This window comes from Mobula birostris, chromosome 6 (assembly GCF_030028105.1).
Source record: "Mobula birostris isolate sMobBir1 chromosome 6, sMobBir1.hap1, whole genome shotgun sequence".
Classification (NCBI taxonomy): Eukaryota; Metazoa; Chordata; class Chondrichthyes; order Myliobatiformes; family Myliobatidae; genus Mobula; species Mobula birostris.
The window spans coordinates 25,925,237-25,938,483 of record NC_092375.1 but is presented as its reverse complement, the minus strand read 5'-3'; the positions used below and the strand labels follow the sequence as shown (position 1 = coordinate 25,938,483).

Here is a 13,247-nt window from a genome sequence, read left to right as displayed (position 1 = left end):
GTTGTTGGGTTGAAGCTTTCAAAGTATCTACTCTTGTGGGCATTCCCTCTACTGTACTAAACTGGTGAAAAACTGAAGCTATCAGCATAGAAGAACTTAAAGTTTGAGAGTTACAGGCAAAAGGTATTAATATTAAGAAAAATATTTTAAGATAATGCCCCAACAGTCCAATGTTTAAATCTCCACCCCCACACATCTAATTTTACACTGCCCTGTTACAAGTAGTACTTTCAGGAAAGTGGGCACAATAATTACCCTATGGTATTACAGGCTGCCAAGGACTTATTAGAGCTGTGCTTTGAATACAGTGAGTTCTGAGGCAATGGAAATTCTAGATATCATTCCAAAACCAATATGCAATTCATACCACAAGACTCAATGCTGATAGTTGTCCAATTATCTCCATAGAGATAGGTTGATTTAAATTCCTAAGTAGCTTCATTTATTAGTTAAAGAGTTATTATTTTGCAGCACTTTTTATGGGATAAACTCAGAATGTGAAAAGCAGCCAATTAATGCCACAAATATTTGATTCACATGCCAACTATTACATGTCAAAGGCCTGAGGATTGATAGTTCTACAAACTTTCTGACAGGTAATTAACTTTGGGCATTCATTTATTTTTTACCAATATTGACTAACATAATCACTTGAATAGGTGAACACTGTCCATGTGGGAGGCATGGCTGGGAAGTTTGCAGATGACGAAACAGCTAGTGGTTTTACAAATAATGAGGAAGTTCTCAGAACATAGAGCGCAAAACATAACATAGCACATAAATGGCCCTTTGGCCCATGATGGCTGTGCTGACCCTGATTCCATATATCATCCATATCCCTTCGCTGCCTGCATCTTCACGTGTTTGTCTAAATACCTCTTAAACACCACTGACATGGTTTGCTTCCAACTCCACTTCTGGTATTGCATTCCAGGCACCTACCATACGTCGTGTGAAAAACTTGCTCCAATTATCTCCTTTAAGCCAAATACCTTTCACCTTAAATCTATACCCTCGAGCATTTGACATTTCTAGCAATAGCACCAGTGACCAACGCAGCTAACGGCAAAGTCCTGCGGGCAGTTCACAAAACTGCTTCTTCTCCTTTTAAATATACTTCTAGTACTAATCCATGTGCAATTGCAACCTGTAATTTACATTTTGATAATGTATCTGTGGGTCCACTGAATAATCTGGTGCTTTTGCTGTCTCTGAGGGAATTCGGCATGTGTGAGAGCGAGGTTGGGAATGTAGTATGCAGCCTCCTGTTAGCCAATTCTCAACAAACACACTGATTAAAGCATTGGATCAACACACACAAAATGCTGGTGGAACACAGCTGGCCAGACGGCATCCATAGGAAGAAGTCCAGTTGAGGTTTTGGGCCGAGACCCTTCGTCACGGTCCTGTTTCTTGCTTTGCAGCTGCCTGTAAACAGACAAATTTCAAGGTTGTATGATTTATGCATTCTTTGATAATATATGTACTGTACTTTGAAGTTGAACTTTGAATTTGAATCTGGTTTAATATCATCAGCTATGTTATGACATTTGCAATTATTTGCAGTGAAGATGAGAGCAGAAGGTGAACAGGTGCTGCGCATCATCTGCCTGCGTTTGACTGGTCTCCCTCTCCCTCTCTCTTGTGTGTCGCATGGCCAAGTGCTTAGGGTGTTGGACTAGCGATCTGAAGATCGTGGGTTCCAGCCTCGGCTGAGGCAGCATGTGTGTCCTTGAGCAAGGCACTTAATCACACACTGCTCCAGTCTACCCCATTGAGAATGGGTACTGACAAAAAATGCTGGGGGTTAACCTCGCGATAGACTGCATCCTATCCGGGGGCGGGGAAGTGGGAGTCTCATACTCTCAGTCGCTTCACACCACGGAAACCGGCTTAAGCACCGGCCTGATGGGCCACTAGACTCATGACAGACTTTAATCTTAATCCTCTCCCTCTTGCTTGCTGCTGTTGGCAGAAGGTCCTGAGCAAGGTTTGATCAGCGCAGCTTGTGGACTCATTTTTAGGGGACTCTGCAGTTCATGTTATATATGTTCTGGTTTCTGGTTACTCCTTTTCTCATTGCTTTTTTTTTTGAAATTTTGCACTGGCTCTGTGGGATGCAGTCAACGAACAACTGAACTGAACTCAACTAAACTGAACATTCCTAGACTGTTTCGAGGACCCTGCAGTTTGATGTTTAATATTCTGTGTGTTATTTGCTCATTTTATGTCATTTACACAATTTTTTTGCTGCTGGGTGCTTGATATTTCATGGTGTTTCTTTGTTTCATGGCTGCTTGCAGAAAGATGAACCTCAAGGTTGTATATTGCATACATACTTTGATAATATTGTATTTTTTCGTACTTCATTATTTGCACAGTTCGTTGTCTTCTGAACTCTGATTGAGCACCCTAGTTGGGTGGTCTTTCATTGATTCCGTTATGGTTATTATTTTATAGATTTATTGAGCATGCCCACAAGAAAATGGATCTCAGGGTTATATATGGTGACATATATGTACTTTGATAGTAAAATTTCCTTTGAACTTAAGTGTATTTTGAATCTTTGAAGAAGACCTTGGCAACTTCCCTGTATGAACAGCATCCAAAATACAAATGTTATTTTCAGGAGGATGTTAGTGAGGAGGATGAGAGGTAACTAGTAGAGGGGTACAAGATGATACAAGGCATAGACTGAATGGGCAGACAGCACCTTTTTCCTAGGGCAGCAATGGCTAATACGAGAGGGCATAATTATAAGGTGATTGATAGAAAGCACAGGAGATGTGTCAGAGGTAGGTTTCTTACACAGGGAGTGTTAGGTACATGGAATATGCTGCTGGGAGTAGTGGTAGAGGCAGATATATAGATGTTTGGAGTTGAGTGGGATCCGGGATCAGCGATGATGGAATGGTGGAGCAGACTTGATGGACTGAATGGCCTAATTCTGCTTCTGTGTTTTATTGTCTTATACACCAAGGACATGTAAGAGAATCACAGATAGGTATATTTATAAAAGAAAAAATGGAGGGTTATGAGGGAGAGAAGGATTCAATTGATCTTAGAGAAGGTTAAAATGTCAGCACAAAATTATGGAGCAGGTATCCGGTACTGTGCTGTACTGTTCTGTCCTCTATGTTACCAGCAGAGAAGCACTTAAGGGTAAACCTTAAAGGCCATTCTGTACAAGGGTTTTCTTTAGCTTCCATTTTAGGAAATTCACTGCCTTTTGCACTATCTAAATTGAATAAATAAATTTTCAACCCAATAGTTAAACATAGATTGCGAATATGGTTTCAATTTCGTAAATTTTTTGGCCTGAATGAATTTATGTTATCAAGCCCTATTATATCTAATTTCTTTTTCCAATCCTCGGTAATGGACCAAGCCTTTTTGATATGGAAAACAAAAGGTATAATACGTTTTCGTGATCTATTTCTGGATAACTGCTTTATGTCTTTTGAGCAGTTATCTGAGAAATTTGATTTGCCTAGATCCCATTTTTTTAGATACCTACAAATAAGAAATTTTTTAAAATGCTACGTTGCCTACCTTTCCGACTTCAAATCCTTCTGGCATTTTTGATAAAATTTTAGGTTTTAATCCTTTGCAGAAGGGATTAATAGCAATAATTTATGATATAATTATGAAATTACAGCCAGATATATCTGATAAAATCAAAAATGAATGGGAAAGGGAACTTCAACTTTCCCTACCTATAGAGAAATGGGAAAAAAATTTTCAATTAGTTAGTACTTCTATATGTGCTAAACATGCATTAATACAATTTAAAGTAGTACACAGAGCTCATATGTCCAAAGATAAGCTAGCTCATTTTTATTCCCATATAAACCCTACTTGTGATAGATGTCACTCTGAAGTGGCTTCTTTAACTCATATGTTTTGGTCCTGTCCTCTTTTGGAAAAATATTGGAAAGACATTTTTGATAATATTTCAACAGTTCTATGCTTCGATTTAAAACCTCATCCTATTATGGCAACCTTTGGATTGCCAATGGTAGAACATGGTTCTTTGGCTTCTTCAGCCTGTCGAATGATAGCTTTTGTTACTTTAATGGCGATAAGATCTATTTTGTTGAACTGGAAGGAAACTACTCCTCCAACTACATTCCAATGTTTTTCTCAAACCATATTAAGTTTAAATTTAGAGAAAATTAGAAGTGATATTTTTGACCCTTCGGTTAAATTTGTAGAAACTTGGAAACCTTTTATGCAACATTTTCATATGATGTAATCTGACCTTTCGGAATCTTTTTTCAACTTAAGTTATATGATGAGAGGAGTGGAGTTAAGGACATTATTGAATGTGTCTGATACAAGCTGTTGGTCTAGCCCTGTTTTGCTTTTTTTTGGGGTTTTTTTTTTCTTGTTTTCTTTTGGGTTTTTTTTTTGTTTATGTATTTTTTTCTCTTTATTTCTTTTTTTAATGTTTAATCCCATTATGAGTTTGGAAGTCTTTTATATCCATGTTACTTAAAATTCATTTTATATATGCTGATGAACATTTTTCCAATCTCTTTGTACCAACTTTGTTATTGACTGTATAATTTTGAAAAATTAATAAAAAGATTTAAAAAGAATAGAAAGAATCACTTAAAGTTTGTGAGTTACAGGCAGAAGGAAGAGCATATTAGAATATTTTGACACTCAGGTAAAACAATTCAAATTTGTTTTGTAACTAATATCTAATCCATGTAGCATTTGCGGGGGTGTTCAAAGATATTTTCAATCTCTCATTGCCACAGTCAAAAGTTCCCACCTGCTTCAAAAAGGCTACAATCACACCAGTGCCCAGGAAGGGCAGGGTGAGCTGCATTAAGGACTACCATCTGGTAGCACTCACATCGATGGTGGTGAAGTACTTTGAAGGTTGGTTATGGCTAGAATTAACTTGTGTCTCAGCAAGGACCTGGAACCACTGCAATTTGCCTATTACCACAATAACTCTATGGTAGATGCCATCTCATTGGCTCTTCATATGGCCTTGGATCACCTGGACAATACAAATACTATGTCAGGATGCTGTTTATTGTTTATAGCTGAGCATTTAACGCAATCATTTCTACAGTTCTGATTGAAAAGCTCCAGAACCTGTGCCTCTGTACCACCCTCTGCAACTGGGCCCTCAACTTCCTAACCGGATCAGAAATGACATCTCCATCTCGCTGACAATCAGCATTGGCGCACCTCAGGAATATGTGCTTAGCCCAATGCTCTGCTCTCTCTACACCCATGACAGTGTAGCTAGACAAGCTCAAGTGCCATCAATGAATTTGCTGATGAAGCAACTATTGTTCAGAGAATGTCAGATGGTGACAAGAATGCATACGGGAGTGAGATATATCAGCTAGTTGAGTGGTGTCACAGCAATAAACTTGCACTCCACGTCAGTAAGACTAAAGAACTGACTATGGACTTTAGAAAGAGTAAGACAAGGGGACACACACCAAGGATCAGAAGTGGGAAGAATGAGCAATTTCAAGTTCGTGGGTGTCAATATTTCTGAGGATCTAACCTGGACCCAACATATCAATGCAGCTACAAAGAAGACACAACAGTTGCTATATTTCATTAGGAGTTGAGGAGATTTGGTATGTTACCAAAGATACCTGCAAACTTCTGCAGATGTACAGTGGAGAGCATTCTAACTGGCTGCATCACCATCTGGTATGGGGGTGCTACTGCACAGGATCAAAATAAGCTGCAAACCTTTGCAAGCTTAGTCAACTCCATCACTGGCACTAGTCTCCATAGTATCCAGGACACCTTCAAGGAGTGATGCCTCTAGAAGGTGGCAGCCATCATTAAGAACTCCCACCACCCAGGTCATGCCTTATTCTCGTTGCTGTCATCAGGATGAAGGTACAGAAACCTGAAGGCACACACTCAATGATTCAAGAACGGCTTCTATCCCTCTGCCCTCTGAATGGACATTGAACCCATGAAGACCACCTCACTACTCTTTTTCTATTTTTGCACTTCTTATTTAATTTAAATAATTTACTATAACTTAATTTACTTTAATTTAAATATTTACTATATATATTAGCTGTAATTGACAGTTTTTTTCTATTATTATGATGTATTGCATTGTACTGCTGCTGCAAAGACGACAAATTTTACGACATATGCTGGTGATATTAAACCTGATTCTGATTCTGATCCTTTGCAAAGCCTTCACATCCTTCCTGTAATGTGGCAACCAGAGCTGCACACAATACCCCAAATGTGACTTAACCAAAGATTTATACAGCTGCAATATATCCTGCTAGATATGCCAAGACTAAGGCTAGATCAGATGTTAAATTGGGTAGAGCACTAGCAGCTGGAATTTATTCCTGAGAAGTGCAAGGCGATGCTTTTTTAGATAAGAATTAGGACATACACAGTAAACAGTAGAACAATTCAGATTTGTTTTGTAGCTAATATCTAATCCATGCAGCATTTGGCAGGGGTGTTCAAAGATAGTTTCAATCTCTCATTGCCACAGTCAAAAGTTCCCACCTGCTTCAAAAGGGCTACAATAACACCAGTGCCCAGGAAGAGCAGAGGGAGCTGCATTAATGACTATCGTCTGGTAGCACTCCCACCGATGGTGGTGAAGTACTTTGAAGGTTGGTTATGGTTAGAGTTAACTTGTGTTCATTAACAGAGGGATCTTGTTGTTTAGGTCCAAATTCTTTGAAAGTGGGAACATAGATGGATAGGATGGGGAAGAAGGCAATGGGCATGCTTGCCCTCCTAGGTTGGGGCTTAGAATATAAAAGTTGGGAATGTTATGTTGCAACTTTACAAACACTAGTTAGACTACACTTCTAGACCCACGCTAAAGGGAGGATGCAATCGTGCAAAAGACATTACAGAGATGATTCACGGGGATGCTTTCTGGATTGGATGTGTTTAGTTATGGAGAGAGATTGGGTTTGTTTTCCCCAGGTCAAAGGAGGCAGAGAGGTGACCTGATGTCAGTGTATTAAGTTATGGGAGGCACAGTTAAAATCTTTTATGCATGGTAGGGGCACCTGAAACAAATGGGCAGAAGTTTACAGTGAGAGGAAGGAGCTTTAAGGGGTATTTGTGGGGTAAATTTTCTACAGAGAGAATGATTATCTGTCAGAGGAGTTGGTGGAGTCACATACATCTAAGGGTATTGGGACAAACCCTTAGATTGGCAAGGCATAAGAATGATAACTATCTGAGGGAAGAGAAATGAGATCCGTGTAAATGGACCAAAAGATTTTCATGGATGTGGTGGGTGGAGAGGTTCATTTCTATGTTATAGGACTCTATGGCTCGATAACAAGGTAGCTGATGACCTCTTTGTGAAAATACTTTTCACTGTAATTGAATTGAAGAGACACTAATCACAGCTCAGGTCAGTGGTTCAGTTCAGAGTAAATTTATTATCAAAGTACTTGTGTGTAACCACATACTACCCTGTGATTCATTTTCTTGCAGACTTTCACATTAGAGCAAGGAAAAACAATAAAAACAATGAAAAGCTAAACACAAAGAAGGGCTGACAAGCAACCAATGTGCAAAAAGAGATGATCTGTGCAAATGCAAGAAAAACAAATAAACGAATACCTTCATTAATAGTACTAAGAACATAAGCTGTACAGTCCCTAAAATAATGTAGAGTCTTTAAAAATAAGTCCATAGATTGTGAAATCGGCTCAGCGTTGATGTAAGTGAAGTTATCAACGCTGGTTTAGGAGTCTGATGGGAGAAGCTCCTGAATCTGATGCAGCTTGAGCAAATTGATTGATTGTAAGCCGAAAGAGGCCATGGACCTAACACCCTTGAACCAGGCGAGGAAACAAGGTTGAAATGATGTCACATCTGAAGTTGCTTCTAAAATATGACATTGGTTCAGCTTTGTTTCCTTGTCTGGTGCGGGGTAGATTAGGTCCTTTTCCAGAGTAGATGATTTGTCACATGTCTACCAATCCCAAACTTGCTCTTGTCTGGTTCCTTAGTTCTGTTGAAATCTGGCTGTGACCAAACTTCTCAGTAAATGGCTTCCTGTGACTGACAGACTTTACTTTAATTCATATTTCCTAAACCAGACATTGTGGGATCTCTATTGTTCAACTGGAGAATTTTAAATCCTCTTATATCCTGAGAGAACTCAGTCAGCTTTCCCTTCTTTCAAGTTTCTTCATCCCAGATTTTCATTGATGGCTTAATTTATGTTTCAGTTGTTCACAAAGTCTTCTTGTAGAACAAATAAACAACTATTTCCTCTTTGTACCATTGACCCCTCGATTTGTCCATGACAGATTTTTAAGGGAGGGACTCAGTACTGTCACTCAATGATTGATCTTGGCTGGTTCAGAGTGAGTTTATGTACCTTTGGCTAATTAGTCAATAGAAAACCTTCTGTGTTCATACAGTAACAACAAGCCCAGAAACAACAGGAGGGCTGTTGATACATAGAACAAACCCCAGAAAATATCATTCAAATTTCTTGTAAGTTACTGAACTATCAGTATGTAGCCTACTGAGAAACAAAAAGAGGGCAAGCATACTCCCCAGCAATTTCTGTCTAGACATTCTTTTATCTGGCTGTTTCATGTCATATCCCTAAAATTAATATGAAGAATATACTCTATTTCATACATCACCTGGCAAAATGCCTGTAATACGGCAGTGTTTAAGACAGCAACAGGATGGAGTAGTCTGTTGTGGGAGTGTTGCAATCAGCCTTCACACACAGACATTATCTAACAGTTTGCCACAGTCCAGTTATTGGAGCTGTTCAACCGGATTTAATAATCTAGCATTACTCGATTTGATTCCTGTTGGAAATGCTAAGAGGATTTTCAATGTAAATTCATTAACTGTGTATGTTAATGATGCAACCATGTAAATGAATTGAGGGGAGTGTCACATTTTTGTGGTTTAGAATGAAAACTAAATTCGGTTTTGTTGCAGACAACGAGATTTAATGATTCAGAATAAACAGCAGCACAACAGAGAAGCGAAAAGAGAAAATAATTGATTCACATCTGTAGAGGTCAGAAGCCCAGTTTTATCCCGATCTCAGGTGCTGTTTGTTTGGAGTTTGCATGTTTTCCTTGTGACCAGGGGTGTTTCCTCCAGGTGCACTAGTTTTCTCCATTATCCCAAATTCGTGTGTGTTGGAGTGTTAATTTTTCACTGTAAATTGCCCCATTGTGCAGATTAGTGGTATAATCTGGGAAGATATGACGCGAGGATGGGAAGAATTCAAAATGGGATAATGTAATGTTAGTTTAATGTGTGTGTTGATGGTTGTTAGTTTACCCGATGGCGTTTTGATTTAAGATAGCACTGGTGAAGCTCAGCGACGGCTTGCTGGTGGCAAATAAAACAAAGAAAACAACTAAGTACTTCATTAATTACATGTTTTCTGCTAAACAATCACTGCAAACAATAGACTGCAAGTTCCCTGTCGGAGCTGAGCTTTTGAAGCGCCTGAACGACCTGGCACTCTTGCAGTGGGGACTGAAGTTTCGAAGGTGCAGGACCGCTGTGGCGTGGTGAGTCGTGCAGTGGGTCCAGGCCAGAGAGCAGGAAATGAGCCAATGTTTGGCCAATCCTGGAGTGAACTTGGAGGCAATTCGATTCAGCAGAACTGAGATGAGGTGATGCAGAGTCGAGATGGCGGGGCCCAGATCTGGGCCGGAGATCGGGGAGATATCTGAGGTTTGATTGATTTAAATGCCGAGCCAATTTGGAAAAGTTGGGTCGCACAGAGTTGGTGGAGCACCGGCCTGAGGGCATATTGAAGCGGTAGGGTCCAGGTCCAAGAGCAGGATCTGGATGAGTTAAGCACCGGGCCAGGTTCTAAAAGACAGGGTATCGGGGCTGGAGGCAGGGCATGGCTGTTCAAATCACTGCTCCATGAGGTTTGCTCACCTCTGCACCGAACTGTGGCTGCGGCCTGCAACTCTCACAGAGTGGACCATTTTTGTGATCTTCAGTTCTGAGTTTTTTTTTTACTTTTATTGTTTGCACATTTTTTCCCCTGGATGTTGGGTGTTTGACAGTCTTCTTTTGTTTTAATGGGTTCTATTGGGTTTCTTTGTTCTGTAATTGCCTGTAAGAAGAAAAATCTCAAGGTCATATAAATCATACAAACTTTGATAATAAATGTACATTGACTTTGGTTGATTTGGACTTGATAGGACAAAGAGCTTGCTTCCCTACTGACTCTGTGGAAAAAGGGGGAGAAGTAAAAGCAGAAAAAATATTTTGCATTCCAAAATTTCTAAGAACGCTTTTACTTGAAATTTCTAAGAGCTTTTAACTGACATTGAAAGTTTCATAGCTTTAATTGTTTACTGTCTAGAGCCAGGAACATGTGAGGCATGACAGGTCTCCAAATCCCATCATTAAAGTGGACCTCTTCCTATTAAGCAACACACACACACAAAATGCTGGAGGAACTCAGCAGGCTGGACAGCATCTATGGAAAAGAGTACAGTCAATGTTTCGGTCTGAGACCTTTCAGCAGGACTGTCTCTTGTTTGTGACTGTATTACTCTTTCTATTAAGTAACATCCCAAATATGGTTAACAAATGTGTTTAGTTAACAATTACATGTGAAGGGGAAACTTCTTGCATCTTTTGGGAAATTTGATGATGACCTATCACTTCCAGAAGATTAAAAGCACCATGATATGAATTGTTCATGAGTAATTGGCAAATCACAAACTATGAGATACTGCTTTCCAATCACTAATTGTGTGTGGTTCCTACATTAATAAAGTTAAGCACACATTAACACTTCAAGTCCAGAATCAAAAGTCATGGTCTCAGGATAACTGCTTAACCAGATATTTTATTTTTGTTTCAGTTACAGCAGATACTTCTGGCCCAACAAGCCTGCACCACCCAATTACATCCATGTGACTAATTTAGATACTAATCCACATGGCTTTAGAATGTGGGAGGAAACCAAAGCACGAAGAGGAAACCCATGTGGTCACGGGAGACCGGACAAACGCTTCACAGATACTGGCGGAACTGAACCAGCCTCACCAGAGCTGTAATAGCGTTATGCTAACCACTACGCTACCAGGCTGCCCCCAAACTAGGACAATTATGATGAAAATAATTTTTCACTCAAACAAGTTGTCATTTTCAGAACTCCTCAGCCTGGAGAGCTGTGGACCTTGAGTCTATTTACGATCAAGACTAATCATGTTTGGACCCTTATGTGAAAAGTAAATGTATGATCAGTCGCTGCAGTTAATTTATTTCATATAAAGTTGGAACCCTAATTAGTTTCTCAATAATGTTTAAATACATGCACTTCTCTCTGTAAGATATCATTCTGTGAAGCCCATTGTTAGTAGTTCGCATGCCCAGGCACTCAGGAAAATGGCAGAAGAAATGATAAGGACAGAGCAGCATTAAAGCAGCACTTTCAAAACTGTGGTTACAGACTTCCCAGAACTCAGCCGCAAACACTCTAATCAGCAGGCAGCAGAACTCTCTGGACAGAACATATCATCCCTCTAAGACTTGGGATTGACCATGCTCATCCACCTCTGTGGTTTTATCTGTGGCACTGATTAGAGAGTTGCAGTTATGTCCTTTAATTGGCCTTTATCCATCCATTAAATTTGCCATGGGAGGAACCTAGGTAATAACAAAAGAAAATTGTGATTTACTTTAGGGGCAATTTTCCACTCATTCTGCTCCGTTATTCAATGTGACTGTCAAATCTGGATATTTAACTCATTCCGCAATACTAGGGCTGCCTGGTTAATTCCCATTGCTTATCTTGGTCTGGTATCATCTGCATTGGGTTTCTCAATCAGTCAATGTAATTAACCAGGTATGGTCCACCCCATTCTTATTGGATGGCATTATTAACTCTTCCACTAATTTCTTATCCAAACCCCAATTTCAATTGGAATTCTCATGGGTTTGAGCTCCTTCATGTAGAATTTTGACAAATTGCTTTTAAACTTTTAACTGTATAATTTTGTTAGTGATTTTCTCAGTGGCATGTGGCTGAGCTCTGATTGACCCATTTTATAGTGTGTCAGTTGCTTCTTAAAGATAATCTTACAAAGCTACAAAACAAAAGTGAAAAGATGGTCAGATCAAAGGAATGTTGATTGACAGCAAATGGCAGCTGCTAACAAGTGTTTGATAGAACCAACAATGATTATATTACCATGCAGTTTTAACATTTCAAACAGATCAAGGCCATGATTGTTCATAGCTTACATTTTTATGCCAGTCTGGTTTCAAAGTACACCATTTTCCTTCCAAGTTCCTCTTCATTTGTCATGCCACATGACTTTTGATCAGTATTTCATAATGTTCTTTCCTATACAGGGAATCAAAATAGCCTGAAAACGTTTGCTGTTTGGTATTACCAGGTAACTGATCAGTGGGGCCCACCCTTAAGGCACATAGTGGATAGTCAGTAGAGATGATACCACACAGCTCCAGTGACCTGTGTTCAGTCCTCAACTTTTTCAAACAAGAAATAAAGCAGTTTCATTTATTCTAAATAAATTCTGTTATCTCCATTTAAAACATCAAAGAAAATGCTGCAGACCTGCTTCGAATTCCTTTTCTCTTTTTGCATTTTTGATTTATAGTTATATTTTTTGTTGTAACCTGAAGTGATATTTTATGTAAAGCAACAAATTTTACAACATATGTCAGTGATAATAGTCTGCTCGAGGTAGCAAAGATCAAAGCCGTTGCCTCCATCGGCCTTTTGGAACAGGCCGTTACCTTTGAATCCTTTAGTGACTGTTACATTGTCTTCAGGGCTTTAGTGTGCCCGGAATTTGTTGTAATATCATGAGTGGCTTCACTTTTCTACTGGTCAAATTTGTTCATAATCCAACCAAATCTGCACTGAAATATGCCTTTTGGTTTTGTGTTTTATACTCTGCGTTTTTGCTCATTTTTTGTTGCTGTTTGCGCAACTTGTGTGTGTGTGTGTGTGTGTGTGTGTGTGTGTATGTGTGTGTGTGGAGGGGTGGGGGGAGGGATGTTTGATGTTTTCTTTGAACAGATTAGTTCCATGGTTCTCCTTTGTTTCATGACTGTCTGTGGGGAAGACGAATGTCAGGGTTGCATACTGTATTCATACTTTGATAATAAATATACATTGAATCTTTGAAAATCTGTCATCTTGGAAACTCCATCTCAACAATCACAACATGCACATCAGTATGTCAATTAGACTAGAACATTTATAACAAGGA

At 39.3% G+C, this 13,247-nt stretch overlaps 1 long non-coding RNA gene across 1 annotated transcript in view; it reads left to right on the top strand.

The window, feature by feature from the left end:
* The window catches only part of LOC140199733 (uncharacterized), a 96,332-nt gene extending 83,331 nt beyond the window's left edge, over window positions 1-13,001 (top strand). The window contains exon 5 of the long non-coding RNA XR_011886478.1: window positions 10,865-13,001. This is a non-coding gene — a long non-coding RNA (uncharacterized lncRNA). The remainder of the gene's footprint in view (window positions 1-10,864) is intronic.
* Window positions 13,002-13,247: the final 246 nt, after the last annotated feature.